Below are 21,252 nucleotides of genomic sequence, written 5' to 3' on the forward strand. Positions count from 1 at the left end.
ATCACACAAATATGAGGATTGTGAGCTTGGGCAAGAGTTGGCAACATGCAAGCATGATGCTATTTTTCTCTTATTTCAGCTAAGATTTCTTCTCAGCTGATTGGGGTTTTTATATCTCCAAAGCGTTTAATGTAAGATATTTTCAAGTATAATTACTTCAGATTGTGACCTGTCATATCAAGAATTTATTTACATATGAAGGAGACAGTAATGTATCTGCTTAAGAGGAATAACCTATCACTGCTTCTTCAAAGCCAAAAGGCAATTTAAATTTCTTGCTCAAGATGTACACATAGGTCACAGCTCAAAGGCTTTAAGGCTCAGAGCATGTTTTTACATATATTTTACTATTATATAGTACTTAGGCAGCTTAAAATATTTTAAAACAGGGCAAAAGGCCAGCATTTTGCAAGCCTATCATCTTACTGCTACACTTTTGCAAAGCAGAGCTCTTTCCTGAGAGCTTGTTTTTGGGACTATTGCGCATTCACAGCTGCTGGGTGGGCTGTTACTAGCTGGCAGAGTGGGATCAGCTGGATCTGTTCACTCTCTGTATCACCCGTGGGATTTCAAATGTCTCTCTCCAAAAAGGATGACAGATTTCAAGGAGAATACACTTGTCCTCGGTGAGAGAAGGGATAGAGAGGGAGTGGGGAAACCCCACGTCTGGAGGACGTGTGTGCCTGCCACTCCCTCAGAGGGAAGCCGCAGTCATCAGAATCACTTTCAGGATGTCAAGGCAGAGTGTCTAATACGTTGTGCCACAACTGGGTTGGCATTGTCATTACTCTTTTATGTGTGACATCCTCCCTCCTGCCCACGCACCGGCAGTGGCTTGTTTGGGTGTGCTGCAGCATCCCCTTGCTCAGAGGGCACCGACAGGCACCCTGCTCAGGGCAGGGGTGGCCAGTGGCAATGCTGAACCTACTGCACAGGCCACAGCCTCCATCTGGGGGATGCAGCAATGAGACATGATGCAGTGACATCCACCGTGTGCTCCCCAGCTACAGCAGCCTGCTTGGAAAGGCAAACTTGGGCGAGATTGGCAAAGGCCTGAAACAGCTCAGCAAACCCATACTTGAGAGTCTGGGGCTTTGTCTGAATAGCAGGTACCAATGAATGAGGGCAACTGCATTTAAAAATGGGCTTAGGATGGTATTTGAATCTCTAACCTACTAAATAATACCTGGTATTTGTATCAAATAAAATAGAATATTGTGCATTTATAAAGTCTTTTTCTGAGTCAGTCTGACTCTGAAAGACCTTCCTGAAGACAATTAAACATCATGAAAAATGCATAGTTGTACCTTCCTTGGTGTCAAATCAATCACAGAATCATAGAATGGTTTGGGTTAGAAGAGACGTTAGAGACCATCTAATTCCAACCACTCTGGGGAGGGACTCCTTCCACTAAACCAGGTTGCTCAAAGTCTCATCCAACCTGGCCTTGAACACAGTTGGGGGAGTTTCAACTTTGATGTCACTTAGATATTTATACAATTCCTTCAAACTCACATAAATGTCAGAGGGTCAACACACTCACGGGAACCAGAGCCACATGCAGATCTTACACAGGTTCTTGTGAAGAGGTGCTGCAGGCTTTCTCACGGTGCTGCTGCTCCCAATTTTAGGCGCACATCTCCAGCACGTGCTCTTTTTAAGCAAGTATTTCTCAAATTCCTACTGGAGGTTTGATGTAAAGTACTGTAAACTGATTAAAAATGTAATGTAGTTGTTTTAAAATTGTTCGATGTTGCCAGAGGAATGGCTGCAAGATGAGACAGCAACTTCCTTCATGCAAAAGTAAAAATTACCAAGAATTACTTGTTCTGAGTACAAGATACTCAGAGAATTTTTTTGAGATTATTTCCTGCATATAAAGATAGCCAGGAAGGTCAGACTGTTCACGTGTTTTGATGATGGGAACAGGTCACATAGGGATCCTTCTGAGGACTCCTGTCACCTTGAAACATTCAACCCAATCCTTCCTCTAAACTGAGGACAGTCTAGAAATCAGAAGACTGGATAAACTCTTACTATCCACTGATCTGATAGACATGACATAGAGACAGGAAGAAAACAAATTAGACAAGAGACAGGATACAAGATATAAATGACAAGTTATGTAAAGAATAAATTCAGCATATGTTTGGGAGGAAAAACCAAAACGGTATGGAAATACTTGGAGAAAGACAAAGAGAAGATGACTTGCACTTGGAACAAAGATAAGAAACTGGGCCAATGGAGCACAATACAATCTGAAGAAAGAAAGGAAAACATGAAGCATCAGGAGATAGGATAAAAAGGAAAAGAGAAAAAAAGAGGAAAAATAGGGAAACCTATTGTTTTTAGGAAACAAATCCCTGCTACTCAGAGTATGCTTATGTGGCTCCTCAGTGAATACAACTGCTTTCTCAGTGCGTGCTAGACTTAATGTGCCATGAATGATAGATTTCAGAAGAACTTTAGAATTCAATATGTACTGTGAAATGTTCCATGCTCAGCCACTCCTGTAGAGTGGGGAAATGGCAGGAAATAATTTTGAACAACCGGAGTGTTATTTTGAGGGAGACATAATGGCTTGTTTGGTTTGACATCCAAAACAGATATAACTGCGACAAAAGCATTTAAATGCTAATCTGTCATTTACAGCTGGTAAACAAAAACTAACGTGCATAAAATCTGTGCTGCTTGTGAGACAGTGCCCTAGAAGCCTGAAATACTGCTTAATTCAGAGAAGGCAGGCATCTTGGCAGGCACAATTTATACCCAAAATACATGAATGTTGAGAGCAAATTTTAGGCACTCAAACCTTTCTTTCCTAGTGCTGGATTTGGATCATACAGTTTGGATCTCAGACAGGAGTGATTTTTCATTTCCAGTGTATTTTTCCGAGATGGAAATATGCAGGCAGGTATTTTTCAGGAGTAATCAATACCTGCACAGTCCAATCAAAATGTACCCCACATGTGCAAATTCAAGAGATACAGACAGATCCTAAATTCATCACAAGGTGGCTCTGGATGAATCAGGAAGAAATATCTGCTTTTTTTTTTTTAAATATTCTTTTCTTCCTATTAATCCTGCTTGTATGGGGAAGTCTTCAATATACGCAAAGACAACTTATGAAAAGTTTCTACACTGGACAAAATGTGATCTGTGACTTATCTCAACCAGGCAAAATGACAGGAACAGAAAGAAACTCAGTCACCTGCTCCTCCTCCTTGTAACATGGCGTGATTTATCTCCTTACTATCTAATCGCATGGCTTTTGTCACGCGAGTCTCGTGGCTCCTGATAGCTGCTGAGTAACTTGTACAGAAACCATACTTTCACAGAAATAGAAAAATATTTTAGTTTCTAGATCATGATTGGCTGCAAAAAATGAATCATGTAGTTAATAAGCCATTCTGTAATGATCTGTTTGGATCTGACCTTGACATGGATGGTCAGGCACTCTGGAAGAACTGTTTCTAGTTATGAACATTCACTTCCTATCTTTCTTGTCTTTTTCCTATACACACTCTTCTGCAATACAGGAATAAGCTATGTGTGCTCTTTGTATGGAGAACTGCATTTTCCTGTGATATTGACATGTCCTGTTTGTCAAATATACATCCCTGGAGTATAAATGTGAAACTTCTGCTGAGCAGACAATTTCCCCAAGCCCCTCCAGGGGATGGTTATTTTCTGTATGTGGTACTTAGGTGCTGGTTCATGAGATGCCACTTTCTGAAAACCCCTTGTCCAGTACTTGCTGTTTCTTCTGTGACTGAAAAGGGAAGAAGGGAAGGCTATGCCTGCCCTACACAGAGCCTGTGTGAAAATGCATATTACATACATCAGCCTAGAAATCTGAGATCACAGTTGACAAGTTTTGAATCAAATTTTCCTCCCCTTATCTCGAGACACCAAAGTCTAATGTGCTATTCTACTAGTGGTTTTTGTGTTACTTATTTATTTGAAAGTATTAATTGGACAAAAATTGGCAGCAACTTTCTTTTCCAAGAATATTTCCAGCTCAGTTTCAAATACAGAGCTTAAAGGTATTCTAGTGCTGTCTTAAAAATATTCTGTAGAATAAGCAAGCCAACACAGCATTCAATTTTATGTTTTGAGAGTCTGAGAATTTACTACTGTGCTTCAAAATGTTCAGTTATGCTTGTGTGGGCTTTGACATTGCTCTTTCAGCCGACAAACATAATCTCATAGTGTGTCTAAGCCTCTCCACATAGATCTTACAAGCTTTACTCTGTTGTCAATATCCTGCCTTGGGTTTCATGACCTAGGTTCAGTGAATACTTCAGGACATCAAGCACATGGCATCAGACATCTTGATGACACCAAACCTTGCACACTGCTGTTTAATGACCTCTTGTATTATTTTTGTCTGTTGACTTTCTAAACCCATCAAAGCAGATTACAGCCACTTACAGTGTTCATGTCTTCTGAGTCCTCTGCTCAGCTTAATACAGCAAGGAAATCACCTTATCTGTCAGATATTCACTGTACCCCAAAATCTCTCTGAAATACATCATAATCCTTCAGTTGGACTAAGAAAGGATCTCTTTTGAAAGATAATTGCACAGACTGTTTTAAACACCTTTTTCATTCATATGTACAAAAAGAAACAGGTTTTACACTTAATCTGTTTTGTGAGCAGTTCACTGATGTCAATGGTGTAGGTATGAATGCAGACAGCAGGCTATGACTTTGGGTTATAAAGATCTTCTAAAATTACTTGAAGATGATAAAACCTAATAACATACAGAAACTGAGCCCAGGTTACTCATATTGTTCAGCCATAATTCTTGACAATCTTGCATATATGTACCTGGGATAAATTTTGCTGTCATAAATACAAATGGGTTTATCTTGCTTTAGACAGCCACTTCTTTTTGAATTGAGATGATTACAGAAGGATTTCCTGATATTTGTTCTTGCACTCCCATCCTCTGTTGTTGCCCATTCTCATGTGAAGAAAAGTTAACACAAATAAATTCATATGTTAATGTGGTAGCAAATTCAATGCTTTACCATTGCCAAGTATCATTTCACAATATGTGATTGGGATTGATTGGGATGAGGGGAAAATACAAGAAATATTTTTTTTAGCCTTTTCTGCCTGGACGTATCTTTGCTCTGTATGCATAATCTATAACAACCATCTTATACTCATGAAGAAAAACTGAGGCTAAAGACAGTAAGAATGTTTTAAAGTAGCAGCTAATGTTCTGCTTTAGCAAAGGGGCTACAGTCAGCAGTATATTTAGTTGTTTTGTTTTCTCCTCAGAGAAAGATCACATGCTGCATTTATGCAGGAAAATTTACTGCCACCTGACTAAAATTAGATAGTCCACACTTATGCTTTGAGTTTATGTCGTTATCCTGGGAATGGTGTGGGAGTTTAAATCTATAATCTCTGCATACACACGGAAAGGCTGAGGACTATTCTGAATAAATGCAACAGCCTTGGAAATTCAGGCCTTAGCATTTGAATCATTTTTTTAATGAACTCCTTTAAAGCATAGGTGCTGGAAAGCAAAAGTGGAGGGGAGAGGAAGGACAGGTAAGCAAGCATACCATATGGGTACTTGATGTATCTAGCAGCCTGGTGTTTTACCACTCTGGAGCCTTGTAATAGTATTAGCTGACACAGACGTGTGACTGTGCTTATCAGACGTCACTGCAGAGCTAAGGGACACGCTGCGGTGGCAACCTCGCCACTCCAGTTTACCTTGCATGCTGCAGCTCTAAATGGGCACTGCTTCAGCTCCTGCTACCTTCAGAAGGCCAGCTACTTAATAGATAACAAAACACTGCCAGGTGCAACAACTCTTGATTTTTTTTATTTTCTTGGGTTTCTGAAACCCAAGAAAAATTTCTTGTTGAAAAATTTTGCTTCACTGTGTTGATTTTTTTTTTTTTTTTTAAAGCAAGCTAAGAGACCAGAGCCTTGGTAGTCATTGACAAAACTGTACTGGGGGGCAGGGAGGGAGATTGGGAAGGCAACAGCAGCTCCCAGAAAGTGACACGAGTTCTCAGTAAATTAGTTGTGGGGATTTGTCAGGCAGTGACAATTTTTAGTTCTAACTCTCAGACCTCTCTTTCTATGGCAGCTTCATATACCTTAGGACATTGCTTACTATCTCTTCTCCCTATGATAGGCTGTAAATTCAGAGAGGCATAAAGTAAATACCTAATCCAAAACTAGTATCAGTGTTATTTTGCTTGGATTCCACCTCACTGCACTCAACTGCACTCCATCTTTCCAGAACTGAGCTCTTACAGTAAGCTCCTTATATAAAAACCAGTGCAAAATAATATTAAAATGAAATGCAAAATATTGCCATTTCCATCAGATGTCTATTTCCAATCAACCTGAAAAATAAAAGAACTTTCTCACTCACCTGATATGTCTATTTGTAAACCTCATATGCTATTTTTGAGACCTATCATAAGCAAATTGGTTTGAACTGTGACACAAATCCATGTTGATGACCCTTAAACAGCCTTGAGGGTAAGTCATGAGCCTAATGAAAACTGCTTGCTCTTTTCATTTGCTCAAATATCTGTGCTAAATTCTTAAAATAATATTTAAAGGATGTAAGAAAGTTTTCAGAAATTCCCAAGAGGCTGGCTCACATCTTACAAAAGCAAAAGCAACTATTATCCCAGAGAGCATATAAACAGAAACCATTAATCTAAAAGCCAGATTACAGCAAGACTCCATTATGAAGCCAATTCTGGATTAGTAAAGCCCTAGTTTCTCCTTAATCTATATACTTTCTCCATTTCTTTCAGTCAATATAAAGTCAGAGTAGACCAGATATAGTGGTTATTTGTTTTTTCCCATTAAGCTTTTAACTAAGTGGGCAAACAAATGTTGTGCATCATTTTTGTACACATCAACATGTGTGTTCATGTCTATGAGTCTAATAATGTCTTTTTAGTAAAATTAACAAGGCAAGCCCTGCAGGACTAATTAGTTTTCCTTGCACAAAACTTTGGCAAGAAGTCAGCATTTCCATTTCCTCCCATTTAACATTTTGGACTCAAACTGGCTCTATTTCTGCCCAAGTCAAAATCTAGCTTAACTTTTTTCAGCCACAATGGGAACTTCAGTCTTCAACTAAGAGTATATTTCTGATTCAGTGATTCAGTTCCCTGACCTGTCTTTTACTGTGCAAGGTCAGAACAATGCACTTCATTTCAGTGGCCAGTCCTGATCTACTCAGAAGAGCTATGAGCCAGACAACTTGAAATATGTAGTAAATTCTACATATTTAGAGATTTAGAAAAATATATAATTTCTGGGATTTTTCAGCTGTCAAAACAATTGTCGTTCTTCCTTCTGTCAGGTGTCCTTTGATCTCAATCTACTGTTCTGTTGTTTCCCTAAGCACAGTATTTTTTCCCCTCAGGTTAGGTGTCAACAAGAGAAGGTTTTCAAGTTAGAGTGAAATCTTCTCTTTCATGTGTCTATTACTACCAGTTCAATACACAACAAGTGTTAAATCATGAGACTACATCTGATCCAAACCATCTCATAGCTAATAAAATAGAATTATATCAATGGGATACAATTGAGAAAAATATAGAGCACTGTCTTCCCCTATGATGCTCAAGAGAAACAACAATAGAAAAGTTTATGCAGACTAGCAAATTATTCTCACAGCAGAAGACATATTTAAAGACTATGAATTAAAAATGAGCACATATGCTTTTATTCCTGGGAGCGTGACATCCACAGTACTGGCAGTTTGGGACCCAGTGTAACAGATTCTTAAGCAGTTTCCACCCTTCTGGAGTACCAGATTAATTCTCCACAGATGAGAGATGTAAATATGAAACATTTGGCTCCAGCTTGAAGCAGTCAAAAGTGATTTGCTGACTATCCCACCAGCATTTCAGGATACTCTGAACTACCTTATTATTCCTGTCATCAAACCAATGCCAATGCCAAAAGTTTCTGCTTCCTTCCCTACACTGCAGCAACCACTTATGAGATACTCAGAAAAAAATAAAATGAACCCCCAAAAATCAATCAACTATACCAGTTCAATTTCAGATTGTATCACTGAAACAAACACCTCAGGGGATGGAGGACCTCTCTGTACCCTCAGTATTTAAAGTTCTTCATCAGCTGTGACAAGAAGCTTTGAGAACAGCCATGATCAGCAACAACAGCCTGTAGGTGTGCTGCTTAGGTGGCGTACTTGCAATGTAATTTTTGAGTAGTAACTGAGAAGAAATCACTATTTCCATTGCCAATACATGCTTTGATCTATAAAAATACCCTACTAACTACACCTGGGTAGGGCAGATTCATTTCCTAAGTTGACTACACAACAGAAAGCTCAAATATTGCACTCATGATAGAAATACAGCACTGCAAAAATGACCAGGCCAGTCATAAGGTCACAAGTCTTACCAAAGACCATTAATATCTATATGAGAATTAATTTTAGAATTTTGTCCCTTAGCCATAACTTATACATTATGACATTGACACAGTATCTTTGACTCTGTTCTAATTTTCTCCATGGTGTGGTAAAAACTTTTTTGATTTATTTTCTATTTCTTTGCCTGTAGGGACCATTTAACAGTACTATTCTCCTCATTAGAATTCAACATGTTTTGAGTTAATTCTTGGAAACTGAATTTTTATTTTAAAGACAGATGAATTACAAAATCTATCACATCTGTATGAAATTATCAATAGAATGGAGTTTGGATCACAAAATGTTGCTGTATCTCATCTCTGTTTCATCAAACCAAACACTTCAGTGAAATGCTAGATTTAAATAGATGATTTACCATTAGGTACATGCTTAACTGCAAGTCATCTCTTAAAATTTAGCATACTAATAATACGTATATTACATATAATACACAAGTATTATATATAATATGAAAAGAACAAGGTATTCCTTATTAACTCTGTAGACAATGTGATAATGAATTTTTGTATTCATTGTCATGGTTTCAAGACGACCAACTACGACAGTTCCTAAGAAGTGACGTATTGTTTGTATGTCACCACATTTACTGCTTTAGCAGTATAATGCTGCAGCTCACAAGAAGGAACTCTCTGTGACTAGCTGCAACCCTTTTCTTCAGATGGTAAGGACAGTTTAAAATTAAAAAAATACCCCAAACCCAAGGCATAAATAATGCTTTTGCTCTGTTCTGATACCTGGCTACATTTCTGTGGAGCACAATTTGTTGGCTGCTGGGTGCTTAAGTAAAACATTGTAGCACACATTAGATGATCGCTATCTTCTGAGTCAAACTGAACTCCAATTTCTTTCAGGCACAAGCTGAAGATGTTGTTTGCAGAGAACTCTTGAAGCTTTCTGCCAAATCCAGCTCTTTCCAGTCAGCATTCTGGTAAAGCTGCAGCTTCCATCCAAACAGTAGAGAAGGTGAGAAGCTGACATTGCTGCCTCACAGGACAAGAAAATTGAGAGGTTGTTAGAGCCAATGCAGTAAATGTGCAGCAGGACAACAAAACCTGTTTTGCCTTCCCTTCCTCCTCCATCTGGTGAAGACAGACATGCTGCTTTTAAGCTTTTGAGAGATGTATTTGGCAATGCTGCCCTGAAAGACGACTTTGCAGAACTTTACCCATTCCATGCAGGTACCCTGCCCGAGGTCCATCCTGCTGAATGAAGGTGCCTACCTGAGACTTGAATTTCTCCTACAGTCAGTGGAGAAAGACATGTTACCTAAGGCTGCTCTCAATCCCACTAAGCCCTTGTTTTTCCTGTCTGTGTGACAGAGCTTTAGACAACCAGACTACTGATCCAGGCACCTTGGTTTGAGTGCTGGAGGCAAAAGGGATGAATCTTTAGCTCTCTTGCAACAGGACTGGGTCTGGAGAGCCAGTGGAACTCCAACTGCTGACATGAAGGATGGCTGAATTCAATCTCAATGCTTCAGACTTCTCATTTAGCAATGTTGCAGAGTAATCCAACCAAGTCAACTTTTCTAAAATGCACAGTATATCTCAAATTATTTTTAGTATATCTCATATGATAATGCCTAAATTATTTTGACACCTAAGCAAAATTCAATTAATGTAAAACACTTCAGTGTGAGTTTAGATGGCTCTCCTCTTCCTCTTCAATTCTTTATAATTTTTTTCAAGTGAATAAAAAACAAATATTGGAAAATACATTCCCTCTATGTAATTCTATTTCAGCAGCAACTGAAAAATTGGAGTAACAGGAGTTCAGCTACCAAGTACTTATGGAAGAAATATGATAAAGTGGGACACCTTGGGACTTATGTCAAAAACATGTCAGAAAGAATTGCTTGTGGTTTTGGTCTTCTCCATAAGACAAGTGCTGGAAAGTGCTGATAAATATTATATCTGAATATATACATGTACAAACATACAAACACACACACACATATATATATAAACACATATGTATAAAAGGACAGAATTCACTCCTGGTTTGAAAGCTGGACTCAAAGGGAGCACAGGGCTTGTGTCAGGGCAGGACTGTCTCTTGTCTCCTGGGGTGGGGCTCTGGGGGCCACCAGTGAGGGGCAGATCAGGGTGCTGGGCAGGTCACCCACCCAACAGCTGTGGAGCTGAGTGTGTGTTACTACTCTCCTTCTGGCATTGCTGTAGGAAAACTCTCATGCCTCCTATAGCTCTTTTGTGTCAAGAAATTATATGTAAAATCTCATTTTTTGCTTTATATAATGTCTCTGGGCATTGTAAGATTGCAGAATACCAGTGAATGAGATCACTCCCATCAAATGAACTGCTGACACTTGAAATGCTCTTTTGATTGCCCTTTTACTTGCACAAGTTGTTAGACTAAAGAGTCAGACACCATATCATTTTCTCGCACACAGATCATCTTATTTCCTTTTGTTAGAGAAACTGAACCACCACATATTGTGTCATGACATTTCTTTAATGCTGTAAAATAAAGGAAAAACAATTTCTTTTCTTTTTTAGATTGATACCTTGATTTTTGTTTTATTATTCTAAAATCCTTAAGTATACTAGGTAATATATATTCCCTTACTAACCCTTCTAAAAATCTCTATACAGGGACTAAGATTTGTGCCAAAGAAATTTGATTCTAAGGGACAAACAACTGAGATTATTTTCGTTTAGCAGATTTCCTAATCACACATTGCCTTGGCTTCCCTAAGTATATATGAAATTCTCTAACCAATGCCATATTTCATTATCTCTAGACTTCTGACAGAGAACTTTTATTAAATCAGTGTCAAAAATCTGAAACACAAGAATTCAGATATGAAAAATACAAACTCTCCTTACAGTATTTCAATTGTTCCTCTACTTTTACTCAAAGGTTTAATTCTATTCTAAGACCAGAACAAAAAAAAATACAAATTTTATTAATGAAATTATTTTGAAAAGGGTGAGCTATACCTCTGGTTACATGGAATGAGGGGGGAAATTACTGGACTGTCATGTTCTCTCCAGACTTAAACTCGTTCCCTAAGGTTGTCACACTGTATCCATCTACCTGAGAAACTGTAGGGGTGGAAACAAAGGAGTAATTGCCTTCCAAAGTAGTCTTGGTTTTTAGCTAAATACTAATAAAATGAGCATCTGCATGACAGAATGAGCACTACTGCACATTGCAACAAAGAAGGCTTTCACAATCAGCCTTGTCTGAAAGCAGACCTGACATAAGACACTCCCTACCATGCGCCTGCTCAATATTTGCTTTGCACCAGGATTATGATTAATGAAGGCTCATTTCTCTCTATTTTTCAATGATTCACACTAGCACTCAAAAGAAAAAAAATTCTCTTTTATTTCTCAATACCAGCTTTTTATGGCCTTGAGAAAGACTAGTAGTTAAATGCTTTCAAGCCACAAAAAACCCAAAACAACAAAAGACAAAAAACCCCAGAGCCCTGAAAACGCAGCAGACTCAAAAGATCAAAACCTGGCTTTACTGAAGAAAAAGAATGTTACCTTGTGTGGCTCCAACAATACAGAGGAGACGGTGACCAGCTGTGCAGGAGCAGTGCAGCATCATCATCTGCAGCGCTGGACACAGATTCCAGCTGCACTTTGTCACTGGCCTTGGAACAAGGGGAGCTGCTGTCATGTGCAGAGGCAGGGAGGGACACATGTTCCATTTTTCTTGTCATTTCCCTTTTCATAACTACATTCCTGCTAATTAGCTTCACCTCGGAGTTGGGCAGGGCAACTAATTCCCCTTCAAGCTGCAGAGTGACAAGAAGCTCCTACAGTTGCACCTTGTTTGATCAACTCTTCGGGTATGAGCAGCACAAGGACACACAGACTCACTAAATAAACTCAGGCAAGTGAAATAGCACTGTTTACCAGAAACAAACAAACAAAAACCTCAGATAAGGGGCCATTTGACCTTCAGGTACACAAAATGCAGTGTCCTCTCCCTCAGAAAACTCCCAGCACAGTGCAGTGGTGGGGACATGAAAAAGTAATACGAGCTTTCCCACAGCTGAAACTGTCCACGCTAGGGCACAGCAACAGCTCACCCAGCTTTTTATCACACATCTTGAAACACCCAATGCCAGGGAGAGTACAAAAGGGAATATTTCAAAAGGTCCAAACATCTGCTCTTTATATCACACCTTCTTATAGTAAAAATGCAGTGAACCCCAGATGCAGAGAAGAAATGATGATGTCTGGCTCCAGATCAGAAGGCTGAAGGATAGCTTTATTAAAACTATACTACATTACATTAATATACTATTTAAAGAGATACCATACCATTCTACATACTTACATCTTACCTAACTAACTAACAAACTTGTGACTCTCTGCAGAGTCCTAGGCACAGCTGGATCTGATTGGTCATTGAACCCAAACAACCTTCACCAGAATCCAATCAAACAATCACTTCAGGTAAACGATCTCCATACCACACTCCACATGGGGAAAACAAAGGAGCAGAGATTGTTTTCTCTTCTTCTCTCTGTGCTTCTCCAAGAAATTCTGAGACAGAATTATGTCTCTCTGTCCAGAGAATGTGAATGTCACACCTTATTATGCATTTTTTTTTGCATTTGCAGTCTTTTGGTTCCCTTCAGCTTTTCACAATCCCTGTCCAGACCCAGATGGAGCAGCAGACAGAAGAGCTGTAGATTTTCATTCTCTCTGTTTATATCAGGGATTGTGGGTTCTTCCTGGTAGTGTGAGCTCTTCACACCTGAAGTATGGGACCTTTACTCCAGTGGGAAATTTCCTCTGTCATTCATACATTGTACCTTTATATTACAGGATTTCTTTCCATCAAGACTCTGAAACCCTTACTTGGCTGACATCCTCAAATAAAACTAGGCTTTTCACTCCATTTGCCTTGTTTTTCTAAACTTACAGGGTTTACATAGCACCTTAACATATATTGATTTGTCTGTTTTTACATATTTGGCTTAATTAGGAGTTTGCTAGCACTGGGTTTTTTTTTTACTGATATTTTTCCTATTCTTATTTAAGAAGAGGGTTTTTTTTGTTTTTTTTTTTTTTTTTTTTTACTTTCTCTCAAGTGGATGATGAACTGGATTTTGTGTGTTTCTTCACATGATATATTTTCCCCTACTTTTTTTTGTAAACCATTTTCATAATGTCTTCAGTTCACTTTTTTGTGACACAGAGCAATAACTAAATGCAATGTTAAGTGAAGACTTTATTGAAGTTTACCTCCTGCATCAATTCTGTTTTTCAGAGTGCCCAGTTCGGACACTTTCTGAGCCGTACAAGAGTGAGAAACTGGAACCAGGTAAGGAAAAAACCAGGAGAAGTTAATTCACAGAAGTTTTATGCATGTTGTCTAAGAAAATGCCAGGCACTGTGGAACCCTTAAGCAGCCCAGCTGCAGTGCTCCAGTGGCACCAACTACTGTAACCATGTCACTGCTGGATGCCATTTGCTGCACCCAGGTCTTCCCCCCTCCTGCCCATCACTTGCTGCTCAGCCTACCAGGTCTCCAGGATTGCACACAGATACTCTCTACTGGCTGTTGCAGCTTGAGAGTAATGAAACTGAATTGTGACCACAAGTCACAGTGAAGAGGAATGTCTCCATCCAGACAGCAGCTGCAGCTCAGGTCCAACAAGATATTTACAGCTCTGAAAGTCAAAACTGTTGTCTTGAATGAATACACAAGGAATTTAGTCCCTCCCTTGTCAACTTGCAATAAACTGTGTTTCTTCTCTTTTACAATATGATAAACAAAAAATGTGGAAGATGGAGAACCCCATGGATGTAACTTCGTGGAGAAATCAAATATCATCCACTGTGCTGGTCCCTCCACAATGCACAGCAATACTGAAGCTGTCAGTGCGGCCCTGCATCCACGTTAATAACTTTTGCCTCTTAACCAAGGTGAATTAATATGAAAGTAGCACCAAAGGGTGATCCAATAATCTCACTTCCAGTCCACGCTAGAGCAGCTGGAATACATTTAGTAACTTTTGCCCTGTAACCCATTTCAGAATCTGGAGGAAGCTGCCTGTACCCATTATAAACTCTTGAACTCTTGCTGTCTATAAACTCTTGCTTGCAAACTCTTGCTGTCTAAAGTGTACTGGAAGTGTAGACAGATGGCAGCATCTCAGAGGAGATATTTCATATTTGCTTGCCAAATCCAAAAGACCAGGATGGAATTAAGAATCAATGATTATGGATAAATACCTAAAGCAAAATCTGGATGCCTTTGAAGACTTTCTTTCACTTTTATCTTGGCTCTTAGCATTTATTTTTGGTTTTCCACCCACAAAGTCTTTTTTATTGACTGAAATTAAATATTAATTCACTTTTCAAGCTACACTGTAGAAATCTGATCAAAGGCAAATGGTTACTATAATAAGTAGTAGTTAAATTCTGTAAGTATAGAGTAATTTATAAATTTTCTTCTAAACTATAGCACTGAACTAAACATGTCAAAAGGCTCTGGGACCAACTGACGTGTACACCATTACATGGACACACCCACGATATATTGGCTAAAATAGCTTATTTTCCATTAAAATGAATAGAAACAAGGCAGCTGAGTCTCTTTGACTTGTAAGCTTTCAAATCTCTCCCAGCACTATTAAATGAGAACATTATTTAATTACTAATGGTATGAGAGGATAAACTGTGCCTGTTCTAAGTCTAAAATATCTAAGATGAAATTTCCACAGAAATTAAAGATGTTCCAAGTGAAAGATCTGGATCCAGCTTCCCACTTTGTCAGAAATTTTTTGTGGGACCTTAAAGCAGATGCAGTGAACCTGAGGTCCACATTTGTATAACAGGGCTTCTCTGCTCTGTGAAATGATTGTAAATCTCAAATCACTTCAATATTACAAGGAACTTGGTACTAAAACAATGACAGTAGGGACAGATGAGAACATACATCTGCTTGTCTGCATTTGATTTGTAAGCAAGGCTCATTAACTTTGCTCCTCACATACAACAAAATGCTCCTGCTTTCTTTAATAGATGTCTTTTCACCCCAGAGGTAACCTTGTGGCACTAAATCTTTACTAGGATTGATTCACACAACAAAAAAGATGAGACTATTCTCAGGTTCAATGTATACCCGTCCCTTTGGTGTCTTGGTTTTGGGTTTGGGTGGTGACATGCTGATGTGACTGAGCTCAGCACCTCACTTTGCACGATGATTTTTGCATGCATATGCCCAATATACACAGAGAAGCTGTCAGTAAACAGGCAGGAACAGCTGTCCCCAGCTTACTTCAAAATTCTGACCTACACAGATGGAGAAAACACTGCTTTGCTTTCACAGAAGGAATAATCTCACTCACAAGTAGGCTAGTCATCAGACCTCCTCTCTCAGGAGATGGCTGTCATTACTCTGAAGTTCCTTGCTGTGAATTAAGACATGGCAAACTGGAGACCCTTTGTATGGCCACTGCCTATGACTGAAAGGTCTGACAATAGAAATAAAAGTTATTTGAGATACTGTGCTAAGAATTTTTAAAAAGAAAGGAGTAATGATGCAATAGATTTTAGGAATAAAAACCCTAATAGGCATTAGGATTTCAATACGTGTAGATACTTGCTGATTATATTTCTGTTATTCCCTACCCTGTCCTTGGTTTTCTTTTCTGATGATCTCTTCTAGCCTTAGGGAAAATATCTGCTGACTTGGACTGCCTATTTATTTTCCTTTTTTTTTTTTTTTTTTGCATCCTTACCATAAGAAATAATGCCAGCTGTACAGCTGACATTAAGTCACTTATACAAGGTACAATTTAATTATCTAAATTGCATATGTTATTCCAGCTAACATGCATCTCGCTCCTGATACAGATTTCCTGCCTTTGACACATGACAAGCCAGCCAGAGCTGTGACACCCTGCTCTGTCCCCAAGGCAGCTTGTCCCCAAAACAGGCTGCAGCCCAGCTGCTCCCAGAACGAGGCCTTGTGCAGAGCCCTCCACTTGCCCAGTGATGTTTTCTGGTGAGGTTTCTTGAAGTACCAGCTGCAGAGCAGAGGCTGAGCTCTCATCATCATCAAGCCTGGTGGCCTTGAGGGTGTCCTATGGTCAAAGGACAATATGGAGATACACACTATTGTGCAGAAGAACCAGACTGCACTTGCACAACTGGGATTACAGATCTTGTGTGGAAGGGGAAGGAAAGACTGCTTTTGCTGTTCAGACACAACCTGGCTCTGTGCTTTTTATGTTCATTTTGATCTATTATCTCACTCCCATTTTTTTAATAGTGTAAATGTCCTTTAAAAACTGTGTTTCAAAATATCACCCTTAAGTCTAGAATCTACCTTATCTGTGAAAAATTATCAAACAATGAATGCCGAAGTATTTGACATCATTGAATAAATTGATCAGCATTTTTCATCCACAGAAAAATGTATCGTCTTTTTTTCCTATATGCTAGATCAGCTTTAAATCAGTGTATACCAGAGTCAATGGTTGGTTGCTCTTCTATAAACATGGAGATCTCAGGTGACTTAGATGAACATCCCTCTGGAGGGAAGGCTTCATTCCAGAGAAGTTTTAAAAAATAGTTATGGTGATATTAAAAAATAAACATTTAGCAAAAATGTAAAAATGTTGTGAGATTCTTCTGTTTAGACCTAAAGAAAAAAGAAAGACTCGCTCGACTTCTGATTGGTTCCTTCATGCATTTACAACAGAGAAAAGAAAAATGTTATTTTAGACAGATGGGAAAGGAAAAGGGGAAATCCAGTTAAAAACCTCCGTTCTTCTTTTGCATTTTACTTATGTAAACTCTCGGCAGGTTCGGTACCATTTCTGTGCCCAGAGGTGCTGTTTGTCTATGGCACAGCACTAAAGAACTGTTCCTCCATCCATCGTCACATGGTTGGAATAAGGAAGGATTGCCATGTGGGCTCCTGCAGCAAACTGATCTGCCACAGGGATCCACGACTGGCACGTGCCTTTGCGTTGCTCCCCCTGGCAGGAGCACTTTTGAGTTCAGCCTGGTTCCCAAGGGATAATAGTCCCTTTCACACAACTGAAATATGAGAAAAAGTTCAGACCTTTTGAAGGTTTCCTTCCCATCTTCCTTTTCAAAAATGAAGGGGGCAAAGGCATCACAGAGATTTGCAGTTATGCCTCCTGCCCACAGGGACCTGGGTTCTCCAGCTGTTTGCAGGCTGGCTTTCAGCTTGGCTTCACAAGCAGGAGGCATCTGTGCCTGCCCCGTGTCCTTTCCAGCTGCCCACTGCCTTCCAGTAAAGCCCTGGGGGAGGATGCCTCCATGAAAGACTGGCAGCAGCAAAACCCTGTTAGTAACTGCGCTCTCTTAACCATCTCCCTGTCACACACAGCCTCCTTCCCAGGAACTTGGGCTTAGGTAAGGGTTGGGTTGTGTTTTTAAATCCAGTTAGAGAGGAAACTTATGCTGCAGTTATAAATGCTGAAGTTACAATAACCTGGATCATTATTGCTGAAATGCTTCAGACATGTTATCCAAGATTCAGTGCAATAATGGATATTTCTAAGATTAGGTTTTTCCTTTCAATTTCATACCCGCCTAAACTAAAAAATTTATTTTCAATTAACAACAGAAATCAGACTGAAAAGGGAAACCTGTGAGTCAGACATAGCAGCTCTCATCATCAAAGCATCTCATCATCATCAAAGGAAATTAATTTGCTTTCAGAAAAGAGGAGTATTTCAGAAGAGCTTATTGTTCATACAGACATTACTAACATCAGTTACACAATATTGTAATAAGACTTGTCCGCCATTCTGTGGTAACACGTACTAAGAATGCTTCCTAAAAAGCACATCTAGCCCTCATCTACTCCCTCTATAATACACTCATCAAGCAAATTATTTTTCAGTCCAAGAGCTCTCATCTCTGTCAGATACTCTAATTAAAAAAAAAAACCCTCTTCAACTTACTTATTTCATCCAAAACTACACATACAAGTATGTAGCAAACTGTGTTGATTCTTCCTAAATTCAACAGACTGAAGAAGCACTAAAAAGCTAAGAGGAATTATTCACCATTTCACTATTACTGGAGCACCTACAGCATTTTGAGTAAATTTGTCAAATGTAGTTTAGAATTAAATCCATGAGCACCAACCTCACCATGAGGCAGGAGAATATATCAATCTAAAATGTAGATTACAATAAATTAGTATCAGGTTCACTGAAGCACATATTATTAACCTGAGTAATTTGTCCATCCTGCTTCAATTCTAAAAAAAAGCTGTAGAGTTCAGTGAAACAGGACTGGCATCATACCTATGTACTCTTTTCATATTATGTATTTTGCCTTTTGTGCTAAATGCTGGTAGCCATAGCCTAAAGAATTTTGAAGTCAATGTTAGTGTTACGACTGAGTTCAGGGGCATTAACCAAATTTTTCTGTGCTATCATCTTACAAAATGAAACTATGCATACCTGTATAGACCACAGGCCAAGATCCTTTTGGAACAGTTTTTTCAAATGGCATTTAATTCCACGAAAGAATTTATATCAAATTTTAAAAAAGATGAAACATGAAAATACAAAAGATTTGTGAAAGTAACAGAAATGGAAATGAGTGAGTTCCCAATTCTTCTCAGAATAAGCCTGTAACACATTTATCTGTCTTCAAAAGAACAGCCATACCTACTTTGTTTTAGCAATATCCACTGTTCTCCAGAAAAATGTCCCCCAAAGTCAAACTGGTAGATACTTCAGTAAAACAGAATAGACAGGTCATCCAAGGATCCTTCAGTAAGCTATCCAAAAGGAGGCTACAGTGCTTGGGAAACAAACTGTGTGAACGTGAGTTTGTAACAACAAAGCTTTACGTCATTTTTCTCTGTCACAGAAATCCAACTGACTGAAAGAGTAAGAAAAAATTTAACCATCTCAGGAATTAGCCAAAAATACCATCCCCAAGAATACATGAAATTACAGCAAGCTTTACTCTCCCAGAGCATGAAATCCCTTGCAATGGGGCATTCTGCAAGTGGCCAGTGATACCTGAAACTGTCACTGCCACTTGGTTGTCCTTGGGATAGCTCTGGCCTGTGCCATACCGGAGCTTTTTAAAGCAATGTCTAACCCTTGTGGTTGCATCAAGAGGGACTCAATGAAGAATGATTGAAGACAGTGAACTCTGGGTTACAAATGTGCCCCAGGGTTCTGCAGTGAAGCTCATTGCTGCCTTGGAAAGGAAAGCTCCTCTTTTAAGAGCTGTTTTGTGAATAATGGCTCTTTTTGGACTTTTATTACCTTATCTTTTAGACACGAGGACAGAATAGCTTAGAAAGTCCTAGAAGATTTTTTGTTAGTTTGGTGAAGCACCAGTTTTTAGGCAGAAGCTTAGGGGAACAAAACACCATTTCCACAAGCAGCAGGCATAAAAGATTCTCAGTGAGGAATGAACTTCAGCCTCAGATGTCAGGTAAGACTAAACTCAGGAGTTCACCTTTTCATTCAGATAAAAGCTTCCTCAGACTGCAGGTTTGCATCCCATGGCTCCTGTCTTTCCCTGCATTTTAGAAGAAATCCTGTATGAGTATTTATTACAAGTAGCTACACGATGATTTGAAAATTCAGCAAATATGATTCAGGCAGTTTGTAGGCACTGAAATACTGAGAGAAAACTACTGCTCAGATAGCTTCAGCCATCTCACATATCTTCTTGATGTGCAATATTGTAAGCAATTTTTTTAAATGGCTCAGCTGTCAGTATTGTATATACTTATGCCAAGTGTACGTATAGGATAAACTCCAACAAATCCAAACACTTATTTTGGAAATAAAGGCTAGTTGGTAATATTTAGAGTTAATGGTTACAGTGCCAAAGTAAGCATGCTTTTCAAAGATAACTTGCCCCCTCCCACGGCTGCTCAAAAACACCAGAAGAGCTGTCTCAGGTATGGTATGTGGAGTACAGGTTATGGTATATGGAGTACATTATAGGTGACTCACCTATAATGCCATAACACTCATCTGGAAAGGATACTGCATGCTTATGAAATTACTTAAAATGTAGAACTGTTTTCTGAGTCCCACCTAGTAAAAACAAAATTTAATTATCCCACCTGAAACCCTGGCCTTTTTTCATGCTTCCCCAAAAAGAGAACAACCAAGGGATTAAGAGCAGAGTGTGGCGGCTTCATATAAGGACTGTACTGGGATCCTGTTTTAATCTCAAAGTCACTTTGAAACAGTTGTGCCAGTGTCACTTGCTTGTTTTCAACATTCCCCCAAAGGACCTGGTTTTTAGTGCTATGTGTCAAATATTCACATATCTTCATCAAATAGGAAACTCATGAGTCTGCCATATGTCATGATAAATACCAAGTTTTTTTGGTTTTTTTTTTGTTTGGTTTTTTTTTTTTTTTCTGAAATAAATAACATGCAACAGTCTGTTTGGCTTCCCAGTCACTTGGGAGCAACATTTTGTTATTCTGCATCTTGCAACAAAATCAGAGAGCCAAACAAAGGCCAGTTTGCAGGGGATCATATAGATTTGTTTTGTCTCTCAGCTCTACAAAAGCCAGACAGAGCCTGTTTATCCAGACAATAAGATGCAGCACTTTGTGTCCCATAGATTTCATCCAGATAATGTTTCGTCATTTAATTTATTAGTGTATCTCCCTGACATCTGATTCCTTCCAAATATCTTATGTGAGAGAAGACAATACACTGGCAGCTGCTTATAAAAACATGGAACGGAAATGCAACATTTTTAGGACATATGATCTGCCTCTGGGTGAAGGGAAAGGCACAACAGCCTGCTCTGTC

At 39.0% G+C, this 21,252-nt stretch overlaps 1 protein-coding gene and 1 long non-coding RNA gene across 2 annotated transcripts in view; one reads left to right on the forward strand and one right to left on the reverse strand.

The window, feature by feature from the left end:
* Positions 1-21,252, reverse strand: part of KCNB2 (potassium voltage-gated channel subfamily B member 2) — a 189,964-nt gene that overhangs the window by 144,420 nt on the left and 24,292 nt on the right. The gene's annotated exons all lie outside the window — the stretch shown is intronic.
* Positions 5,374-9,844, forward strand: LOC137472114 (uncharacterized). The gene is made up of 2 exons (XR_010998025.1): positions 5,374-5,569; positions 9,317-9,844. It is a non-coding gene; the product is annotated as an uncharacterized lncRNA (long non-coding RNA).

This window comes from Anomalospiza imberbis, chromosome 1, assembly GCF_031753505.1.
Source record: "Anomalospiza imberbis isolate Cuckoo-Finch-1a 21T00152 chromosome 1, ASM3175350v1, whole genome shotgun sequence".
NCBI classification, from domain to species: Eukaryota; Metazoa; Chordata; class Aves; order Passeriformes; family Viduidae; genus Anomalospiza; species Anomalospiza imberbis.